Raw genomic sequence first — 23,077 nt, forward strand, 5'->3', positions numbered from 1 at the left:
CCACTTGGTGTGTGCTTGGGCTGAGCATTGAAGCATTTTCGTGTAGAGACTCCTCTTGGAGTTAAACGCCAGCTTTGGTGCCAGTTTGGGCGTTTAACTCCCATTTTGGTGCCAGTTTGGGCGTTTAACGCTGGGAATTCTGAGGGTGACTTTGAACGCCGGTTTGGGCCATCAAATCTTGGGCAAAGTATGGACTATCATATATTGCTGGAAAGCCCAGGATGTCTACTTTGCAACGCCGTTGAGAGCGCGCCAATTGGGCTTCTGTAGCTCCAGAAAATCCACTTCGAGTGCAGGGAGGTCAGAATCCAACAGCATCTGCAGTCCTTTTTAGTCTCTGAATCAGATTTTTGCTCAGGTCCCTCAATTTCAGCCAGAAAATACCTGAAATCACAGAAAAACTCACAAACTCATAGTAAAGTCCAGAAAAGTGAATTTTAACTAAAAACTAATAAAAATATATTAAAAACTAACTAGATCATACTAAAAACATACTAAAAACAATGCCAAAAAGCGTACAAATTATCCGCTCATCACAACACCAAACTTAAATTGTTGCTTGTCCTCAAGCAACTGAAAATCAAATAAGATAAAAAGAAGAGAATATGCAATGAATTCCAAAGACATCTATGAAGATCAGTATCAATTAGATGAGCGGGGCTTTTAGCTTTTTGCCTCTGAACAGTTTTGGCATCTCACTCTATCCTTTGAAATTCAGAATGGTTGGCTTCTTTAGGAACTCAGAATCCAGATAGTGTTATTGATTCTCCTAGTTAAGTATGATGATTCTTGAACATAGCTACTTATTGAGTCTTGGCCGTGGCCCAAAGCACTCTGTCTTCCAGTATTACCACCGGATACATACATGCCACAGACACATAAGTGGGTGAACCTTTTCAGATTGTGACTCAGCTTTGCTAGAGTCCCCAATTAGAGGTGTCCAGGGTTCTTAAGCACACTCTTTTTGCCTTGGATCACAACTTTATCTCTTTCTTTTTCTTTCTTTTTTTTTTCGAAATTTTTTTTTTGTATTCACTGCTTTTTCTTGCTTCAAGAATCATTTTAATGATTTTTTAGATCCTCAGTAACATGTCTCCTTTTTCATCATTCTTTCAAGAGCCAACATTCATGAACCACAAATTCAAAAGATATATGCATTGTTTAAGCATACATTCAGAAAACAAAAGTATTGCCACCACATCAAAATAATCAAACTGTTATAAAATTCAAAATTCATGCAATTCTTTTCTTTTTCAATTAAGAACATTTTTCATTCAAGAAAGGTGATGGATTCATAGGACATTCATAACTTTAAGGCATAGACACTAAGATACTAATGATCGCAAGACACAAACATAGACAAACATAAGCACTAAAATTTTGAAAAACAGGAAAATAAAGAACAAGGAAATTAAGGAACGGGTCCACCTTAGTGATGGCGGCTCTTTCTTCCTCTTGAAGATCCTATGGAGTGCTTGAGCTCCTCAATGTCTCTTCCTTGTCTTTGTTGCTCCTCTCTCATGATTCTTTGATCTTCTCTAATTTCATGGAGGATGATGGAGTGCTCTTGATGCTCCACCCTTAGTTGTCCCATATTGGAACTCAATTCTCCTAGGGAGGTGTTTAGTTGCTCCCAATAGTTTTGTGGAGGAAAGTGCATCCCTTGAGGTATCTCAGGGATTTTATGAGGAGGAATTTCCTCATGCTTGCTCCATCCTTTTCTTAGTGATGGGCTTGAGGTCATGCCTTCTCAGTTGAACCGGCTTCCCTCTTGAGTTTCTCTTCCATTGAGCGCCCTCTTCACAAATGTTTATGAGGACTTGGTCCAACCTTTGATCAAAGTTGACCCTTTTTGAGTGAAAAAAGGACCTCGGGGATCACCTTCTTCAAGGTCACAACTTCATAAAAGTGGTCTTGATGCATCCTTAAGATGAATCTCTCCATCTCCCATGACTCGGAGGTGGAAGCTTTTGCCTTCCCTTTCCTCTTTCTAGAGGTTTCTCCGGCCTTGGATGCCATAAATGGTTATGGAAAAACAAAAAGCAATGCTTTTACCACACCAAACTTAAAAGGTTTGCTCGTCCTCGAGCAAAAGAAGAAAGAAGAGAGTAGAAGAAGAAGAAATGAAGAAGAATGGAATGGCTTGGTGTTCGGCCAAAAAGGGAGAGTAGTGTTGTTTAGGTTGTGTGAAAATGAAGGAGTGAAGATGGGTTTATATAGGAGTGGGGGGAGGGTAGGGTTCGGTCATGTATGGGTGGGTTTGGGTGGGAAAGTGGTTTGAATTTGAATGGTGAGGTAGGTGGGGCTTTATGAAGGATGGATGTGAGTGGTGAAGAGAAAGATGGGATTTGATAGGTGAAGGGTTTTTGGGGAAGAGGTGTTGAGGTGATTGGTGAATGGGTGAAGAAGAGAGAGAGTGGTGGGGTAGGTGGGGATCCTGTGGGGTCCACAGATCCTGAGGTGTCAAGGAAAAGTCATCCCTGCACCAAATGGCATGCAAAAATGCGTTTTTAGCCATTTCTGGCGTTAAACGCCAGGCTGGTGCCCATTTCTGGCGTTTAACGCCAGCTTCTTGCCTTTTTCTGGCGTTTAACGCCAGTCTGGTGCCCCTTTCTGGCGTTAAACGCCCAGAATGGTGCCAGACTGGGCGTTAAACGCCCAACAGCTAGCCTTACTGGCGTTTAAACGCCAGTAAGTTCTTCCTCCAGGGTGTGCTGTTTTTCTTCCTGTTTTTCATTCTGTTTTTGCTTTTTTCATTGATTTTGTGACTTCTCATGATCATCAACCTACAAAAAACATAAAATAACAAAAGAGAATAGATAAAATATAACATTGGGTTGCCTCCCAACAAGCGCTTCTTTAATGTCATTAGCTTGACAGAGGACTCTCATGGAGCCTCAGAAATGCTCAGAGCTATGTTGGAACCTCCCAACACCAAACTTAGAGTTTGAATGTGTGGGTTCAACACCAAACTTAGAAGTTGGTTGTGGCCTCCCAACACCAAACTTAGAGTTTGACTGTGGGGCTCTGTTTGGCTCTGTTTTGAGAGAAGCTCTTCATGCTTCCTCTCCATGGTGACAGAGGGATATCCTTGAGCCTCAAACACAAAGGATTCTTCATTCACTTGAATGATCAACTCTCCTCTATCAACATCAATCACAGCCCTTGCTGTGGCTAGGAAGGGTCTGCCAAGGATGATGGATTCATCAATGCACTTCCCAGTCTCTAGGACTATGAAATCAGTAGGGATGTAATGGTCTTCAACTTTTACCAGAACATCCTCTGCAAGTCCATAAGCTTGTTTTCTTGAGTTGTCTGCCATCTCTAGTGAGATTTTTGCAGCTTGTACCTCAAAGATTCCTAACTTCTCCATTACAGAGAGAGGCATGAGGTTTACACTTGATCCTAAGTCACACAAGGCCTTCTTGAAGGTCATGGTGCCTATAGTACAAGGTATTGAAAACTTCCCAGGATCTTGTCTCTTTTGAGGCAGTTTCTGCCTAGACAAGTCATCCAGTTCTATGGTGAGCAAAGGGGGTTCATCCTCCCAAGTCTCATTTCCAAATAACTTGTCATTTAGCTTCATGATTGCTTCAAGGTATTTAGCAACTTGCTCTTCAGTGACATACGCATCCTCTTCAGAGGAAGAATACTCATCAGAGCTCATGAATGGCAGAAGTAAGTCCAAGGGAATCTCTATGGTCTCATTTTGAGCCTCAGATTCCCATGGTTCCTCATCGGGGAACTCATTGGAGGCCAGTGGACGTCCATTGAGGTCTTCCTCAGTGGCGTTCACTGCCTCTTCTTCCTCCCAAAATTCGGCCATGTTGATGGCCTTGCACTCTCCTTTTGGATTTTCTTCTGTATTGCTTGGAAGAGTACTAGGAGGGAGTTCAGTAATTTTCTTGCTCAGCTGTCCCACTTGTGCCTCTAAGTTTCTAATGGAGGACCTTGTTTCAGTCATGAAACTTTGAGTGGTTTTGATTAGATCAGAGACCATGGTTGCTAAGTCAGAGGTATTCTGCTTAGAACTCTCTGTCTGTTACTGAGAAGATGATGGGAAAGGCTTGCTATTGCTAAACCTGTTTCTTCCACCATTATTATTGTTGAAACCTTGTTGAGGTTTCTGTTGATCCTTCCATGAGAAATTTGGATGATTTCTCCATGAAGGATTATAGGTGTTTCCATAGGGTTCTCCCATGTAATTCACCTCTTCCATTGAAGGGTTCTCAGGATCATAAGCTTCTTCCTCAGATGAAGCTTCTTTAGTACTGCTTGGTGCATTTTGCATTCCAGACAGACTTTGAGAAATCATATTGACTTGTTGAGTCAATATTTTATTCTGAGCCAGTATGGCATTCAGAGTGTCAATCTCAAGAACTCCTTTCTTCTAACTAGTCCCATTGTTCACAGGATTTCTTTCAGAAGTGTACATGAATTGGTTATTTGCAACCATTTCAATCAGCTCTTGAGCTTCTGTAGGCGTCTTCTTCAGATGAAGAGATCCTCCAGCAGAGCTATCCAAAGACATTTTTGACAGTTCAGAGAGACCATCATAGAAAATACCTATGATGCTCCATTCAGAAAGCATATCAGAAGGACACTTTCTGATTAATTGTTTGTATCTTTCCCAAGCTTCATAGAGGGATTCTCCTTCCTTCTGTCTGAAGGTTTGGACTTCCACTCTAAGCTTACTCAAGTTTTGAGGTGGAAAGAACTTTGCCAAGAAGGCATTGACTAGCTTTTCCCAAGAGTCCAGGCTTTCTTTAGGTTGAGAGTCCAACCATGTCCTAGCTCTGTCTCTTACAGCAAAAGGGAATAGCATCAGTCTGTAGACCTCAGGGTCAACCCCATTAGTCTTGACAGTGTCACAGATTTGCAAGAATTCAGCTAAAAACTGATGAGGATCTTCCAATGGAAGTCCATGGAACTTGCAATTCTGTTGCATTAGAGAAACTAATTGAGGCTTAAGCTCAAAGTTGCTTGCTCCAATGGCAGGGATAGAGATGCTTCTCCCATAAAAGTTGGGAGTAGGTGCAGTAAAGTCACCCAGCACCTTCCTTGCATTGTTGGCATTGTTGTTGTTTTCGGCTGCCATGGGTTCTTCTTCTTTGAAGATTTCTGTTAGGTCCTCTACAGAGAGTTGTGCTTTGGCTTAGCTTTCTCTTCAAGGTCCTTTCAGGTTCAGGATCAGCCTCAACAAGAATGCTTTTGTCCTTGCTCCTGCTCATAAGAAAGAGAAGGGAACAAGAAAATGTGGAATCCTCTATGTCACAGTATAGAGATTCCTTTAGGTGTCAGAGGAAAATAAAAGTAGAAGACAGAAGTAGAAAATTCGAACTCATCAAAGAAGATGGAGTTCGAATTTTGCATTAAGGAATAGTGTTAGTCCATAAATAGAAGGATGTGAGAAGAAGGGAAGTAATTTTCGAAAATTAAGTAAAAGATTTTGAAAACATTTTTGAAAAACACTAATTGATTTTCGAAAATGATAGTGGAAAAGAAATCAAGTGCTTTTTGAAAAAGATTTTGAAATTAGAAATCAAAAAGATTTGATTAAAAACTATTTTGAAAAAGATGTGGTTAAGAAGATATGATTAGTTTTAAAAAGATGTGATTGAGAAGATATGATTTGAAAAACATTTTAAAAAGATTTGATTTTGAAAATTAGAAACTTGGCTAACAAGAAAAGATATGATTCAAACATTAAACCTTTCTCAATAGAAAAGGCAACATACTTGAAATGTTGAATCAAATCATTGATTGATAGCAAGTATTTTTAAAAATAGAGAGAAATTGATCTTGAAAAAGATTTGATTGAAAAGATATGATTTGAAAAAGATTTGATTTTGAAAAAGTTTGAAAACTTGAAAAAAATTTGCATTGAAAACAAAATCTTCCCTCTTGTGCCATCCTGGCGTTAAACGCCCAGAATGGTGCACATTCTGGCGTTTAACGCCCAAAACTATACCCTTTTGGGCGTTAAACGCCCAACCAGGTACCCTGGCTGGCGTTTAAACGCCAGTCTGTCCTTCTTCACTGGGCGTTTTGAACGCCCAGCTTTTTCTGTGTAATTCCTCTGCCGTATGTTCTGAATCTTCAATTCTCTGTATTATTGACTTGAGAAGACACAAATTAAAAATATTTTTGGATTTTTAATAATAAGGAAAAATCAAAATGCAACAAGAATCAAATAACAATGCATGCAAGACACCAAACTTAGCAGTTTGTATACTACTGACACTAATGAGAATGCATATGAGACACATAAAACACTTAAGTCAAGAGAATTTAAAGATTAGAGTAAGAAATCATCAAGAACATCTTGAAGATCCTTAAGACACATGAATGAAAGCATGCAATTGACACCAAACTTAAAATGAGACTCTAGACTCAAACAAGAAATATTTTTGGATTTTTTTTCGAAAATTAAGTGGAAAAAGATATCAAAGTTCTTAATGAGAATTCCAGGAATCAGTGCAATGCTAGTCTAAGACTCTGGTCCAGGAATTAGACATGGCTTCACAGCCAGCCAAGCTTTCAAGGAAAGCTTTGGTCCAAAACACTAGACATGGCCAATGGCCAGCCAAGCCTTAGCAGATCACTGCTCCAAAAGCAAGATTGATAGAAATCAACAAGCTCTTGTGATGATAAGTTGAAACCTCGGTCCAATGGAATTAGACATGGCTTCACAGCCAGCCAGATTTCAACAAATCATCATGAAACTCTAGAATTCATCTTTAAGAACTCCGAAAAAAAAATACCTAATCTAAGCAACAAGATGAACTGTCAGTTGTCCAAACTCAACAATCCCCGGCAACGGCGCCAAAAACTTGGTATGCGAAATTGTGATCAATACTTTTCACAAATCAAATAATCCCCGGTAATAAATCCAAAAACTTGGTGCTCAATACCATGGCATAAACACAACTTCGCACAACTAACCAGCAAGTGTACTGGGTCGTCCAAGTAATAAACCTTACGCGAGTAAGGGTCGATCCCACAGAGATTGTTGGTATGAAGCAAGCTTTGGTTACCTTGTAAATCTTAGTCAGGCAAACTCAAATGGGTATGGTGATATGCGAATAAAATATAAAGATAAAGATAGAGATACTTATGTAATTCATTGGTAGGAATTTCAGATAAGCGTATGAAGATGCTTGTCCCTTCCGTCTCTCTGCTTTCCTACTGTCTTCATCCAATTCTTCCTAATCCTTTCCATGGCAAGCTTAAGCAAGGGTTTCACCGTTGTCAGTGGCTACCTCCCATCCTCTCAGTGGAAATGTTCAACGTACCCTGTCACGGCACGGCTATCCATCTGTCGGTTCTCGATCAGGCCGGAATAGAATCCAGTGATTCTTTTGCGTCTGTCACTAACGCCCTGCCCTCAGGAGTTTGAAGCACGTCACAGTCATTCAATCATTGAATCCTACTCAGAATACCACAGACAAGGTTAGACCTTCCGGATTCTCTTGAATGCCGCCATCAGTTCTAGCCTATACCACGAAGATTCCGGTTAAAGAATCCAAGAGATATTCACCCAGTCTAAGGTAGAACGGAGGTGGTTGTCAGTCACACGTTCATAGGTGAGAATGATGATGAGTGTCACGGATCATCACATTCATCAAGTTGAAGAACAAGTGATAGCTTAGAACAAGAACAAGCGGAATTGAATAGAAGAACAATAGTAATTGCATTAATACTCGAGGTACAGCAGAGCTCCACACCTTAATCTATGGTGTGTAGAAACTCCACCATTGAAAATACATAAGTGATAGTGTGATCATTGGTTTCGGCCCCAAAGTGGGAACCAGAAGAACCAAGATGAAAATACAATAGTATAATGTCCTACTTATAGAAAACTAGTAGCCTAGGGTGTACAGAGATGAGTAAATGACATAAAAATCCACTTCCGGGCCCACTTGGTGTGTGCTTGGGCTGAGCATTGAAGCATTTTCTTGTAGAGACTCCTCTTGGAGTTAAACGCCAGCTTTGGTGCCAGTTTGGGCGTTTAACTCCCATTTTGGTGCCAGTTTGGGCGTTTAACGCTGGGAATTCTGAGGGTGACTTTGAACGCCGGTTTGGGCCATCAAATCTTGGGCAAAGTATGGACTATCATATATTGCTGGAAAGCCCAGGATGTCTACTTTGCAACGCCGTTGAGAGCGCGCCAATTGGGCCTCTGTAGCTCCAGAAAATCCACTTCGAGTGCAGGGAGGTCAGAATCCAACAGCATCTGCAGTCCTTTTTAGTCTCTGAATCAGATTTTTGCTCAGGTCCCTCAATTTCAGCCAGAAAATACCTGAAATCACAGAAAAACTCACAAACTCATAGTAAAGTCCAGAAAAGTGAATTTTAACTAAAAACTAATAAAAATATATTAAAAATTAACTAGATCATACTAAAAACATACTAAAAACAATGCCAAAAAGCGTACAAATTATCCGCTCATCAATGAGCGAGGCTTGTAGCTTTTTGCTTCTGAATAGTGTTGGCATCTCACCTTATCCCTTGAAATTCAGGATGGTTGGCATCCATAGGAACTCAGAATTCAAATAGTATTATTGATTCTCCTAGTTTAATATGTTGATTCTTGAACACAATTACTTTATGAGTCTTGGTCGTGGCCCTAAGCACTTTGTTTTCCAGTATTACCATCGGATACATAAATGCCACAGACACATGACTGGGTGAACCTTTTCAGATTGTGACTTAGCTTTGCTAAAGTCCCCAGCTAGAGGTGTCCAGAGCTCTTAAGCACACTCTTTTTGCTTTGGATCACGACTTTAACCACTTAGTCTCAAGCTTTTTCACTTGGACCTGCATGCCACAAGCACATGGTTAGGGACAGCTTGATTTAGCCGCTTAGGCCTGGAATTACTTCCTTGGGCCCTCCTATCCACTGATGCTCAAAGCCTTGGATCCTTTTCACCCTTGCCTTTTGGTTTTAAGGGCTATTGGCTTTTTCTTTTTCTTGATCCAATGATTTCTTGTACAAGTGTTTTTTTTTCACTGCTTTTTCTTGCTTCAAGAATCAAATTCATGATTTTTCAGATCATCAATAATATTTTTTGTGTTCCTCATTCTTTCCGGAGCCAACATTCGTAAAATTCAGGATAAAATATGCACTGTTCAAGCATTCATTCAGAGAACAAAAAGTATTGCCACCACATATAATTAATTATAATTTTTATTATTAAGAACTCGAAAAATATAAATTACTCCTTTATTCTAAAAATCTACTATTTTATTCATGTCTGATGATGATGAGAAAAATAAATTATAACTTAATTGGAAATAAAACCAGAATAGATATGCTAATTACTACTACTACTGTATAACTTCTAAGGTAAATTTCTAAAATAACACTATCACAGAGTTAAAGCTAAAATTAGAACTCAACAACCTGTATTTTGGGAAGTGGATGTTCCTTTGATCTGTGGGTTGCTTGGTCCTTCAAGGATTAATTTCTGGCGCTTCAGCTCCCTTAAATCACGCCCTTGCTCTTCTTGTTCCTCAAGCAGTTTGCAAAGCATGCTACTTTGATTGTTCTGTTCTTCCTTTATTTGGTTCATAGCTTCTTGCAATTTGGAAATAGATGCTTCAAGATGTTCCCAATTTTTGAATTGAGGAAGTTCTGGGAGGACTTCTTGTGCTCTCCTCTTGATTGGATCATCCTGCAACTGTTGTCTTTCCATTGATATTTTAGTGATTGGCCTTTCAAATGAATATACTCTGTTATTCCCATCTTCACTCCGGCATCTCTGCAGAGCATAGAAATTAAGCTTGGATAGGCCAATCTGGCATCCTTGGAATTCTTGTTTGCTATTTTGTATAGTTCACACGAGATCAGTTGATGGACTTCTACTTCTTTTCCCAACATGATGCAGTGAATCATCACTGCTCTTTTAACAGTAACTTCAGAACGGTTGCTGGTGGGCAATATAGAATGCCCAATGAAATCTAGCCAGCCTCTGGCAGCTGGTTTGAGATCTTCTCTTTTGAGTTGATTTGGGATGCCAGTTGTGCTGGTGGTCCACCTGGCTTCAGGGATGCATATATCCTCTAGAATCTTGTCCAGGCCTTTGTTTACCCTCATCATTCTCCTATTAAAGGAGTCTGGGTCATCCTTCAGTTGAGGAAGCTTAAAGATCTCCCTGATTTTGTCAGGATGGGTGTGAACAATCTTTCCTCTGACTAAGGTCCGATGATCATAGAGGGCAGCTCCAATTATTCTTTGCCTGTCTGTCTGCCATAGATTTGCATAGAACTCCTGAACCATATTCCTTCCCACTTTCGTTTCACGATTAGCTAGGATTTCCCAGTTCCTGTTTCGAATTTGTTCTTGGATCTCCGAATATTCATCTTCTTTCAGATCGAACTTGACTTCCGGGATCACTGATCTTAGACTCATTATTTTGTAGTAATGGTTTGAATGTTCTTTAGTTACGAACTTCCCTTGATTCCAAAGTGGCTTTGGAATATTCTCTTTCTTACCTCTTGGGTTGGGTTGTTTTCCTTTAGGGGCCATGATCAAAGTGAGTATGTTTTTTGTGATCACGGATAAGCACACCAAACTTAGAGGTTTGCTTGTCCTCAAGCAAAAGAAAAGAGAGAAGAGGGATAGAAGGAGAGCAGGTGTGGAATGGTGGATGATGAGAGGGGCGCCGAAAGTGGATATAAAGGGAGGGGGTGGGTTTTCGAAAATAAGAAAAAGATATAAGATAAAAGATATGATTTATAAAAGATAAATATGACAAGAAAAAGGATATAATTTAAAAAGATATGAATGATATTTAAAAATAAATTTGAAATTTATAATTTGAAAAAGATTTTAAAAGATAATTAAGTTTGAAAAAAAATTGGAAAAAGAGTTGGATTGGATTGGAAAAAGGTTTATGTGTATGTATGAAGCTATATTATTTTTGAAAAAAGGGATTTTAGAAATTAGGGTTCTCAGAAAACTATTTTGATTTGAAGGATGACATTTTGAAACATGTTTATGCAAGAAATCATGATTCGAAACATAAAAAATTAGAAAATTTGTAAAGGAAAACGAATTTTACCTCCTCCCCACCATCCTGGCATTAACCGTCCAACTACTGCATGTTTTCGGCGTTCAACGCCCAATTGATGCTTCTCCTGGGCGTTCAATGCCCAGCTGTTGCTTCTTTCTGGCGTTGAATGCCAGGAAGTCCTTTGTCACTGGGCGTTTTTCTAAACGCCTAGGATGCTGTAATTCTAGGGTTAAACGCCCAGAAGGAGCTTCTTTCTGGCATTCAACGCCCAGAAGATGCTCCTTTCTGGCGTTCAACGCCCAGATGGCTATCCTTACTGGCGTTGAACGCCCAGTGGATGCTTCTTTTGGGCGTTCAACACCCAAAACATTTCTTACTGGCTTTTTCATGCCAGTGAGCTTCCAAATTCCCCTGTAACTGTGAATTCAATCAATTGCTTTTTTACCTTGAAGATACTTTGACATATACCTGTAAAAATCAATTAATTAACAAAAACAAATAAAATTAAATTTTGTGAATGGCTGGGTTGCCTCCCAGCAAGCGCTTCTTTAATGTCGTTAGCTGGACTATTATTGAGCTTTAATTAAGTCTCAGTTTTGAGCATTCTTGCTCAAAATTTCTTTCAAGATAATGTTTAACTCTCTGTCCATTAACAATGAACTTTTTGTTAGAGTCATTATCCTGAAGCTCTACGTATCCATATGGTGATACACTTGTAATTACATATGGACCTCTCCACCGGGATTTTAATTTCCCGGGGAATAACTTGAGCCTAGAATTAAATAGCAGAACTTTCTGCCCCGGCTCAAAGACTCTGGATGACAATTTCTTATCATGCCATCTTTTTGCTTTCTCTTTGTAAATTTTTGCATTCTCGAAAGCATTGAGTCTAAATTCCTCTAGCTCATTTAACTGAAGCAATCGTTTTTCTCCAGCTAACTTGGCATCAAGGTTCAGGAATCTGGTTGCCCAGTAGGTCTTATGTTCCAGTTCCACTGGCAAGTGACATGCCTTTCCATACACAAGCTAGTATGGAGAGGTCCCTATAGGGGTCTTGAATGCTGTTCTGTATGCCCACAGAGCATCATCTAAGCTTCTTGCCCAATCCTTTCTATGATTAATTACAGTCCGTTCCAGGATTCTTTTAAGTTCTCTGTTAGAGACTTCAGCTTGCCTATTTGTCTGTGGATGATATGGAGTGGCTACCCTGTGGCTAACTCCATAACGAACCAAAGCAGAGTAAATCTATTTATTGCAGAAATGAGTGCCCCCATCACTGATTAATACTCTAGGGGTACCAAATATGCTGAAGATGTGTTTCTGGAGGAATTTTAACACTGTTTTAGTGTCATTAGTAGGTGTTGCAATAGCTTCCACCAATTTGGATATATAATCCACTACCACCAGAATATAAGTATTTGAGTATGATGGTGGGAAAGGTCCCATGAAGTCAATACCCTATACATCAAACAACTCAATCTCCAAGATCCCTTGTTGAGGCATGGCATAACTGTGAGGCAGATTACCAGATCTTTGGCAACTGTCACAATTAAGTACAAACACTCGGGAATCTTTATAGAGAGTAGGCCAGTAGAAGCCACATTGGAGGACTTTTGTGGCTGTTCGCTCACTTCCAAAATGTCCTCCATACTGGGATCCATGGCAATGCCTAGAATCTTCTGCGCTTCTTCTTTAGGCACACATCTACGGATTACTCCGTCTGCACATCTCTTAAAGAGATACGGTTCATCCCAAAGATAATACTTTGCATCCGTGATCAGCTTCTTTGATTGCTGCCTACTGTATTCTTTGGGTATGAATCTCACTGCCTTGTAGTTTGCAATGTCTGCAAACCATGGCACTTCCTGGATGGCAAAGAGTTGCTCATCCGGAAAGTTTTCAGAGATCTCAGTAAGAGTGAGGGACGCCCCTTCTACTGGTTCTATTCGGGACAGGTGGTCTGCTACCTAATTCTCTGTCCCTTTTCTGTCTCTTATTTCTATATCAAACTCTTGCAGAAGCAACACCCATCTTATAAGTCTGGGTTTTGAATCCTGCTTTGTGAGTAGATATTTAAGAGCAGCATGATCAGTGTACACAATCACTTTTGATCCTACTAAATAGGATCTGAATTTGTCAATGGCGTAAACCATTGCAAGCAGCTCTTTTTCTGTAGTTGTGTAATTCTTCTGTGCGTCATTTAAAACATGACTGGCATAGTAAATGCCTCTGTCCCAACACTGCACCAATGGCATGGTCACTGGCATCACACATTAGTTCAAATGGCAATGTCCAGTTTGGTGCAGAGATGATTGGTGCTGTGACCAATTTAGCTTTCAGAGTCTCAAATGCCTGCAGACACTCTTTATCAAAGATAAATGGCGTGTCAGCAGCTAGCAAGTTGCTCAGAGGTTTGGTGATTTTTGAAAAATCCTTTATAAACCTCCTATAGAATCCTGTATGCCCCAAAAAGCTTCTGATTGCCTTAACATTGGCAGGTGGTGGTAATTTTTCAATTACCTCTACCTTAGCTTGATCCACCTCTATTCCCTTGTTCGAAATTTTGTGCCCAAGGACAATTCCTTCAGTCACCATAAAGTGACACTTCTCCCAGTTTAAAACCAGGTTAGTCTCTTGGCATCTCTTTAGAACAAGTGCTAGATGGTCAAGACAGGAGCTGAATGAGTCTCTAAATACTGAAAAGTCATCCATGAAAACTTCCAGAAATTTTTCCACCATATCAGAGAAAATTGAGAGCATGCACCTCTGAAAGGTTGCAGGTGCATTGCACAGGCCAAATGGCATCCTTTTGTATGCAAATAATCTAGATGGACATGTGAATGCTGTTTTCTCTTGATCCTGGGGATCTACTGCAATTTGATTATAACCTAAATATCCATCCAAGAAGCAGTAGTATTCATGACCTGCTAGTCTTTCTAGCATCTGGTCTATGAATGGTAAAGGAAAATGATCCTTTCTGGTGGCTGTATTGAGCCTTCTATAATCAATACACATACGCCACCCTGTAACTGTTCTTGTAGGAACCAGTTCATTTTTTTCATTATGAACCACTGTCATGCCTCCCTTCTTAGGGACGACTTGGACAGGGCTTACCTAGGGGCTATCAGAAATATGATAAATAATCTCAGCCTCTAGTAATTTAGTGACCTCCTTCTGCACCACTTCCTTCATGTCTGGATTCAGCCGCATTTGTGGTTGGACCACTGGCTTGGCGTCACCCTCCAATAGGATCTTGTGCATGCATCTGGCTGGGCTAATGCCCTTAAGATCACTGATGGACCACCCAAGAGCTGTCTTGTGTGTCCTTAGCACTTGAATTAGTGCTTCCTCTTCCTGTGGCTCTAAGGTAGAGCTTATGATTACAGGAAAGGTATCACCTTCTCCCAGAAATGCATATTTCAGGGATGGTGGTAATGGTTTGAGCTTGGGTTTGGGAGGTTTCTCCTCTTCCTGAGGGATTTTCAGAGGTTCTATTATCCTCTCTGATTCCTCCAAATCAGGCTGAACATCTTTAAAGATGTCCTCTAGCTCTGATTCGAGACTCTCAGCCATATTGACCTCTCTTACCAGAGAGTCAATGATATCAACACTCATGCAGTCATTTGGGGTGTCTAGATGTTGCATAGCTTTGACAACATTCAACTTGAACTCCTCCTCATTGACTCTCAGGGTTACTTCCCCTTTTTGGACGTCAATGAGGGTTCGGCCAGTTGCTAGGAAAGGTCTTCCTAGAATGAGAGTTGCACTCTTGTGCTCCTCTATTTCCAGCACCACAAAGTCAGTAGGAAAGGCAAATGGCCCAACCTTGACAATCATGTCTTCAATCACGCCTGATGGGTATTTAATGGAGCCATCAGCAAGTTGAAGACATATCCGGGTTGGTTTGACTTCTTCAGTTAAACCAAGCTTTGTGATAATAGATGCAGGTATTAGGTTGATACTTGCCCCAAGGTCACACAGAACTTGCTTGGTGCAAGTACCCTCTAATGTGCATGGTATCATAAAGCTTCCGGGATCCTTAAGCTTCTCAGGTAAGCTTTCTAGGATAACTGCACTGCATTCTTCAGTGAGGTAAACTTTTTCAGTTTCCCTCCAATCCTTCTTATGACTTAAGATCTCTTTCATGAACTTGGCATAAGAGGGTATTTGCTCAAGTGCTTCTGCAAACAGAATCTTTATTTCAAGAGTCCTGAGATAGTCTGCAAAGCGGGCAAATTGCTTATCCTGTTCCGCTTGGCGGAGTTTTTGAGGATAAGGCATTTTGGCTTTGTATTCCTCAACCTTAGTTGCTGCAGGTTTATTACATGTAGAAGTGGGTTGGAAAGCCTTTTTAGAAGGGTTGTTATCAGCACTTGTATGTGATTGATCCCCCACTGGCGTTTGAATGCCAGAGGTGGAAGCTGGAGTGGTGTTAGACGCCAACTCCTTATCTGTTACTAGCGTCTGAACGCCAGAACTGTGCTTCCTTTGGGCGTTCAACGCCGGATTCATGCTTGTTTCTGGCGTTGAACGCCAGGAATGAGCATGGTCTGGGCGTTCAGCGCAAGCCTTATTCCTCTCTGGGCTCTAATTGTCCTCAGAGGGATTTTGAGTAGCCGTTTGTTCATTTCTTGGCTTCCTGCTGATTTGAAGTGAGGTATTTAATGTTTTCCCACTTCTTAATTGAACTGCTTGGCATTCTTCTGTTATTTGTTTTGACAGTTGCTTTTCTATTTGCTTTAACTGTACTTTCATATTCCTGTTAGCCATTCTTGTTTCCTGTAGTATTTCCTTGAATTCGGCTAGCTGCTGAGTTAGAAAGTCTAATTGCTAATTGAATTCATTAGCCTGATCTACAGGACTGAGTTCAGCAGTTACTGTTTTAGCTTCTTCTTTCATGGAAGATTCACTGCTTAGGTACAGATGCTGATTTCTGGCAACTGTATCAATAAGCTCTTGAGCTTCTTCAATTGTTTTTCTCATATGTATAGATCCACCAGCTGAGTGATCTAGAGAAATCTGAGCTTTTTCTGTAAGCCCATAGTAGAAGATGTCTAATTGCACCCACTCTGAAAACATCTCAGAGGGGCATTTTCTTAGCATCTCTCTGTATCTCTCCCAGGCATCATAAAGGGATTCATTATCTCCTTGTTTGAAGCCTTGGATGCTTAGCCTTAGCTATGTCATCCGTTTTGGAGGAAAGTAGTGATTCAGGAATTTTTCTGACAGCTGTTTCCATGTCTTTATGCTGTTCTTAGGTTGGTTATTTAACCATCTCTTAGCTTGATCTTTTACAGCAAATGGAAACAGTAGTAATCAGTAGACATCCTGATCTACTTCCTTATCATGCACTGTGTCAGCAATTTGTAAAAATTGTGCCAGAAACTTTGTATGTTCTTCATGTGGAAGACCGGAATACTGGCAGCTTTGCTGTACCATGATAATGAGCTGAGGATTCAACTCAAAGCTACTAACTCCAATGGAGGGTATACAGATACTACTCCCATATGAAGCAGTAGTGGGGTTAGCATATGACCCCAGAGTCCTCCTGGACTGTTCATTTCACTTAGTTTCATGATGGAGCAAGGGAGATGATATGGATGTTGATATTGTCTATTTTATTATAAAAATAATTTTTGAAATAATAAAATAAAACAAAAACCGAAATAAAAATAAAATAAATAAAGAAAGAAAATTAAAAATTAAAATTTATAAAAAATTTGAAAAAGTTTATGAATATTTTCGAAAATTTGAGGAGAGAGAAAGGGGTTAGGATATTTTAAAAAAAATGTAAAAGGATAAGAATTGAAAAATTTTGAAATTGAAATCTGAATTTTTATATAAAAATTTTGAAAATATAGTTTAAAATTAGTTAGAAAAGATTTTTTTTGAATTTTGAATTTTATGATGAAAGAGAAAAACACAAAAAAGACACAAGACTTAAAATTTTTAGATCTAATGCTCCTTATTTTCGAAAATTTTGGAGGGAAAACACCAAGGAACACCAAACTTAAAAATTTTAAGATCAAAACACAAGAAAGACTCAAGAACACCTTGAAGATTCACAAGAACACCAAGAACAAAAGAAAGAACACCAAACTTTAAATTTTTAGAAAACCAAGATAAATTTGCGAAAATTAAAGAAAGATCAACAAGAAAACACCAAACTTAAAGTTTGGCACAAGATTAAATCAAGAAAAATTATTTTTGAAAAAAGATTTTAAAAAGAAGACGCCCAATTGCCAAGAACATAGTCCAACGCTCTAGCCAATTGGGAGTAAATGTAACACTTGTTCTAAATAGGTATATTCCTTTAGGAAGATTAATGCTTTAAAAAGAACACAAGTGAAACAAGAAAAGACACAGAACAAGAAAAATTAAAGATCAAACAAGAAAAATAAACAAGAACAACTTGAAGATAAAGGAAGAACAAAGAACACTAATACAAAAATTTTAAAGAAAAATATAAAATATGCAATTGACACCAAACTTATAACAAGACACTAGACTCAAAGAAAAATAAAAAAATTAATAAAGAAAAATGATATTTTTGAACAGAAAATAAAAGACTCTGACCCAATTGCCAAAATCTTCCTAATCTAAGAAATAAAATAAACCTTTAGTTGTTCAAACTCGAACAATCCCTGGCAACGGCGCCAAAAACTTGGTGCACGAAATTGTGTATGCCAATATTAATGGACTATTTAACACAGCTTCGTACCACTAACCAGCAAGTGCACTGGGTCGTCCAAGTAATACCTTACGTGAGTAAGGGTCGATCCCACGGAGATTATTGGTTTGAAGCAAGCTATGTTTATTTTATTATTCTTAGTCAGGATATTAATTAAAATTATCAGTTGGAATTATTAGAAAAATAAAAGAGTGTGAAATAGTTACTTGTTGTGCAGTAATGGAGAATATGTTGGGGTTTTTGGAGATGCTTTGTCCTCTGAATCCCTGCAACATAATGCTTACTCACTTTCATAAATGCAAGGCTCCTTCCATGGCAAGTTGTATGTAGGGAATCACCATTGTGAGTGGCTACCTCCCATCCTCTCAGTGAAAACGGTCCAGATGCTCTGTCACAGCACGGCTAATCAGCTGTTGGTTCTCGATCATGTTGGAAGAGGATACATTGATCCTTTTGCGTTTGTCATCACGCCCAGCAATCACGAGTTTGAAGCTCGTCACAGCCATTCAATCCTTGAATCCTACTCGGAAAGGTTTAGACTTTCCGGATCCTCAAGAGTGGCCACCATCAGTTCTAGCTTATACTACGAAGATTCTGATTAAGGAAGCTAAGAGATAATCATTCAATCTGATGTAGAATGGAGGTGTTTGTCAGGCACACGTTCATGGATTGAGGAAGGTGATGAGTGTCACGGATCATCACCTTCTCCATAATTAAGCGAAAATGAATATCTTAGATAGGAACACGCATGTTTGAAAGGAGAAACAGAAATAATTGCATTAATTCATCGAGACGCTGCAGAGCTCCTCACCCCCAACAATGGAGTTTAGAGACTCATGCCGTCAAAGTGTATAAAATTCAGATCTGAAAATGTCATAAGGTGCAAAATAAGTCTCTAAAAGTTGTTTAAATAGTAAACTAATAACCTAGGTTTACAGAAAATGAGTAAACTATGATAGATAGTGCAGAAATCCACTTCTGGGGCCCACTTGGTGTGTGCTGGGGCTGAGACGTAAGCTTCTCACGTGCTTGGGCTATTTCTGGAGTTGAATGCCAGGTTGTGATGTGTTTTGGGCGTTGAACTCCAACTTGTAACCTGTTTCTGGCGCTGGACGCCAGACAGCAGCATGATACTGGCGTTAAACGCCAATTTACGTCATCTATCTTCGCGCAAAGTATAGACTATTATATATTGCTGGAAAGCCCTGGATGTCTACTTTCCAAAGTCGTTGAGAGCGCGCTAATTGAACTCTTGTAGCTCTAGAAAATCTATTTCGAGTGCAGAGAGGTCAGAATCCAACAGCATCAGCAGTCCTTTTTCAGCCTAACTCAGATCTTTGCTCAGCTCCCTCAATTTTAGCCAGAAAATACCTGAAATCACAGAAAAACACACAAACTCATAGTAAAGTCCAGAAATATGATTTTTGCCTAAAAACTAATACTATTCTACTAAAAACTAATTAAAACATGCTAAAATCTACATGAAATTACCCCAAAAAAGCGTATAAAATATCCGCTCATCAACTGCTGATGCCTCTCGGCCATGCCTGAACCTTCATCACTTATGTATTTTCAATGGTGGAGTTTCTACACACCATAGATTAAGGGTGTGGAGCTCTGCTGTACCTCAAGTTTTAATGCAATTACTATTATTTTCTATTCAATTCGATTTATTCCTGTTCTAAGATACCATTCGTACTTCAACCTGATGGATGTGATGATCCGTGACACTCATCATCATCCATCAGTATGAACGTGTGACTGACAACCACTTCCATTCTACAAGCGAAAGCTAGAGTGCGTATCTCTTGGATTCCTTAATCAGAATCTTCTTGGTATAAACTAGAATTGATGGCGGCATTCATAGGAATCCGGAAAGTCTAACCTTGTCTGTGGTATTCCGAGTAGGATTCCGGGATTGAATGACTGTGATGAGCTTCAAACTCGTGATTGTTGGGCGTGATGACAAACGCAAAAGAATCAAGGGATTCTATTCCAACATGATCGAGAACCAACAGATGATTAGCCGTGCCATGACAGAGCATTTGGACCTTTTTTCACTGAGAGGATGGGATGTAGCCATTGACGATGGTGATGCCCTACATACAGCTTGCCATGGAAAGGAGTAAGAAGGATTGGATGGATGCAATAGGAAAGCAGAGATTCAAAAGGAATACAGCATCTCCATACACTTATCTGAAATTCCTACCAATGAAATTACATAAGTATTTCTATCCTTTATTAATAAATTAATTATCTCTTTATATTTTCGAAAACCCAATAATCAATTATTATCCGCCTGACTGAGAATTACAAGATGACCATAGCTTGCTTCATACCAACAATCTCTGTGGGATCGACCCTTACTCACGTAAGGTATTACCTGGACGACCCAGTACACTTGCTGGTTAGTTGTGCAGAGTTGTGACAAAGTGAGATTCACATTTGAGAGCACCAAGTCTTTGGAGCCATTGTTGATGATCACAAATTCGTGCACCAGGTGCCTTTGGTACATATGGCTTCAAAACTGGTTTTGGTGGAGGTGAAGCTGGGATCTTTCCTTCATCCTCTTTACCATGTTTTGGTGCAACCTCTTCATGATTATCTTTGCTTGGGGCTCCTTCCTCTACAACCTTCCCACTTCTTAGAGTTATGGCTTTGCATTCCCCTCTTGGGTTAGCCATTGTATCGCTGGGAAATGTGTGAGTGGAAAGTGGGATTTGTTTGGAAACAATCCCTACTTGTGCTTCCAACTTTGAGATTGCTGCACCTTGATTTTTCAGATTTAACCTGTATTCCTCTTGATTAGCATCTATCATTCTGTCAGTTTGTGCTTGTCTATCCATAAGGGAGGAGACTGCTGATGATTAGATTTTTGACGATTTAGAATTCACAAATGAAATCTCGTTGCAATATAGTTTCTAAACCAACAACAGTCCTTTCATACAAAAAGTTGTTTGTCACTAAAACAAACCCCTAAAATTTATAAACCGAAGTATTGAACCTCGGGTCGTTCTCCCTAGGAATTGTAATGAAGTTTCTTGTTATTGGTTGTGAGTTATATTTGGGGTTTTTAAGATTTTAGACAAGAAATATAAATGGCAAAGAAAATAAACTAACAACTAGCAAAGCTCTTGGCAAGATATGAGAACTAGAAGTCCTATCCTAGTTATCCTCCTCAATTGTGATAACAAATTGTCCATTGCTCCCACTTAGTTAACCTCTAACCATGGAGGGAAGTCAAGTGGATGAATCAATTTGATTCCTCAAGTCCTAATCAACTCCTAAAGGAATGACTAGCTTTAGAGACATTCAAATCAATTAGCAACTTCTAATTATCAATCAACAAAGGAGTTAGATAACTCAAGAGTCACTAATCACTCTACCTAGGCCAAGAGGAACAAAATCTACACTAAAATCCAACCAAGCATTTCATCAAACACTTGGAAGGCACAAAAGAAAAGCATAGTAAATCAACAACAAGAATGAAATCTAACAACAATTATTGCAAAGAATTAACAACAACAATTCAAGGAAATCACAATTATCATGAATTACCTCAAATTGCATTATTGAAAGAAAACAAAGGAACAACAATCTATCCATAACAAGGTGAAGAATTATAAGAAGTAAAGTACATAACTAGAGAGAGGAAGATGAGAAGAGTAAGGATTGATAGAGGAAAAGTGAATCAAAACATGAATTAAACCTAGATCTAAGAAGAGAGATTAACCTAAACCTAATCCTAATTCTAGAGAGAAGTGAGATATTCTCTCTCTAAAACTAACTAATCCTAATCCTAATGATGCTAAAAATGATTCCCCAGATTTCCAAGATTTATAAGATTGTCTTCCCCTTCAATCCTTGATCCTTTTATTCCTTTCTATCAGCAATTGACGCCAAAATGGGTTCAGAAACCCTTCCAAATCGCCAGGCAGGTGTTGCTTTAATGAAGTCATGTGCGGACTGCGACGCGTGCGCGCACGGTACGCGTGCGCACCCTTGGCCGATTCTGCAATGTGCGCGTGCGCGTGCTTGGCTGATTTCACTTCTTTGACTTTTCATGCTTCTCTCCACTTGTATGCTTCCTTCCTTGCTCCCTTTGATCCATGCCTAGCTTATTTCAACCCTGGAATTACTAGCAAACACATCAAGGCATCTTATGGAATCAAAGAGGAATTAGAATTCATCAAAATAAGGCTTAAAAAAGCATGTTTTTACACTTAAGCACAAATACAGGAGAGATTACAAAACCATGCTAATTCATAGGTTAAATGCGAGAAAAGGTCGTCAAAATACCCTAAATTCAATACAAGATAAACCGTCAAATTGGGGTTTATCAACCTCCCCACACTTAAACCTTAGCATGTCCTCATGCTAAAATAAGAAGGAACTAAGGGGTAAGACATTCATTAAATGCAGTAAACTATATGAACCTACCTAAATGCAATTATCTAAAGCAAGTGGGAATGCTTAGTCCAAACATATCAATTCCCAAGAGACATGTGTAGGCACAAGAGCTAGGGCAATAGGGATCAAGTCCAAACCACAATTGTATTGAATTATCAAAAGAAATTCATGCTTGCAAGAATATAGATAGTATGATTGAACACATGTGATTGAACTTTTGAACCCTCACCGGATGTGTATCCGCTCTATTCACTCAAGTGTTTATATCTGCTCTATTCACTCAAGTGTTTAAGGGTTAATTCACTCAATTCTCTTCTAATAATGCTTTCCAAAATTTGATTTTCTTCTAACAATCAACACCTATTCAATGCATGCATACATTCATCATGAGGTCTTTCATTTAGGTTGTAATGGGGTTAGGGTCAAGGTAGGATCATTTATGGTTAAGTGGACTAGAGTTTAGATCTTGGATTAGCATAGACTTTCCCACCTAACTATATAATAATCTATACAAATTCAAACTACTCTAACTACCCATTCTTCACTTTTTCTTACATATTCATGCATCTTATTTCTTGATTCGTAACACTTATGCATTGATTCCCTTTTATTGAACTTCACTTTGGGGCATTTTGTCCCATTTTATTATTTTTCTTCTCTTTTTTTTTTTTCTATATTCCTTTTTTTTCATTTTATTTTTCTCTTCTTTTTTCTTTTCTTTTTATACTTTCTACAAGGACATCAATTGCATAAGGTCTTACACATCCAATCAATACATGAATATGTTCCCAATTCCTAAATATAGAAGTGTACTACCTTTTTTATCCCATCCAATGTTTCCAAGCCTCACATACTTTGAATAATAAACACTCTCACTAGCCTAGGCTAATCAAAGATCCAACAAGGGACTTTCATTGGTTTTCCGCCTTGGGCTTGTAATGAGCTAAAATGGGAATAA

At 39.1% G+C, this 23,077-nt stretch overlaps 1 non-coding gene across 1 annotated transcript; it reads left to right on the top strand.

The window, feature by feature from the left end:
* The first annotated feature begins 4,585 nt into the window (after positions 1–4,585).
* Positions 4,586–4,693, top strand: LOC112804814 (small nucleolar RNA R71). Its single transcript, XR_003203433.1, has one exon. It is a non-coding gene; the product is annotated as a small nucleolar RNA R71 (small nucleolar RNA).
* Positions 4,694–23,077: the final 18,384 nt, after the last annotated feature.

The sequence above is a fragment of the Arachis hypogaea genome, chromosome 5 (assembly GCF_003086295.3).
Source record: "Arachis hypogaea cultivar Tifrunner chromosome 5, arahy.Tifrunner.gnm2.J5K5, whole genome shotgun sequence".
Classification (NCBI taxonomy): Eukaryota; Viridiplantae; Streptophyta; class Magnoliopsida; order Fabales; family Fabaceae; genus Arachis; species Arachis hypogaea.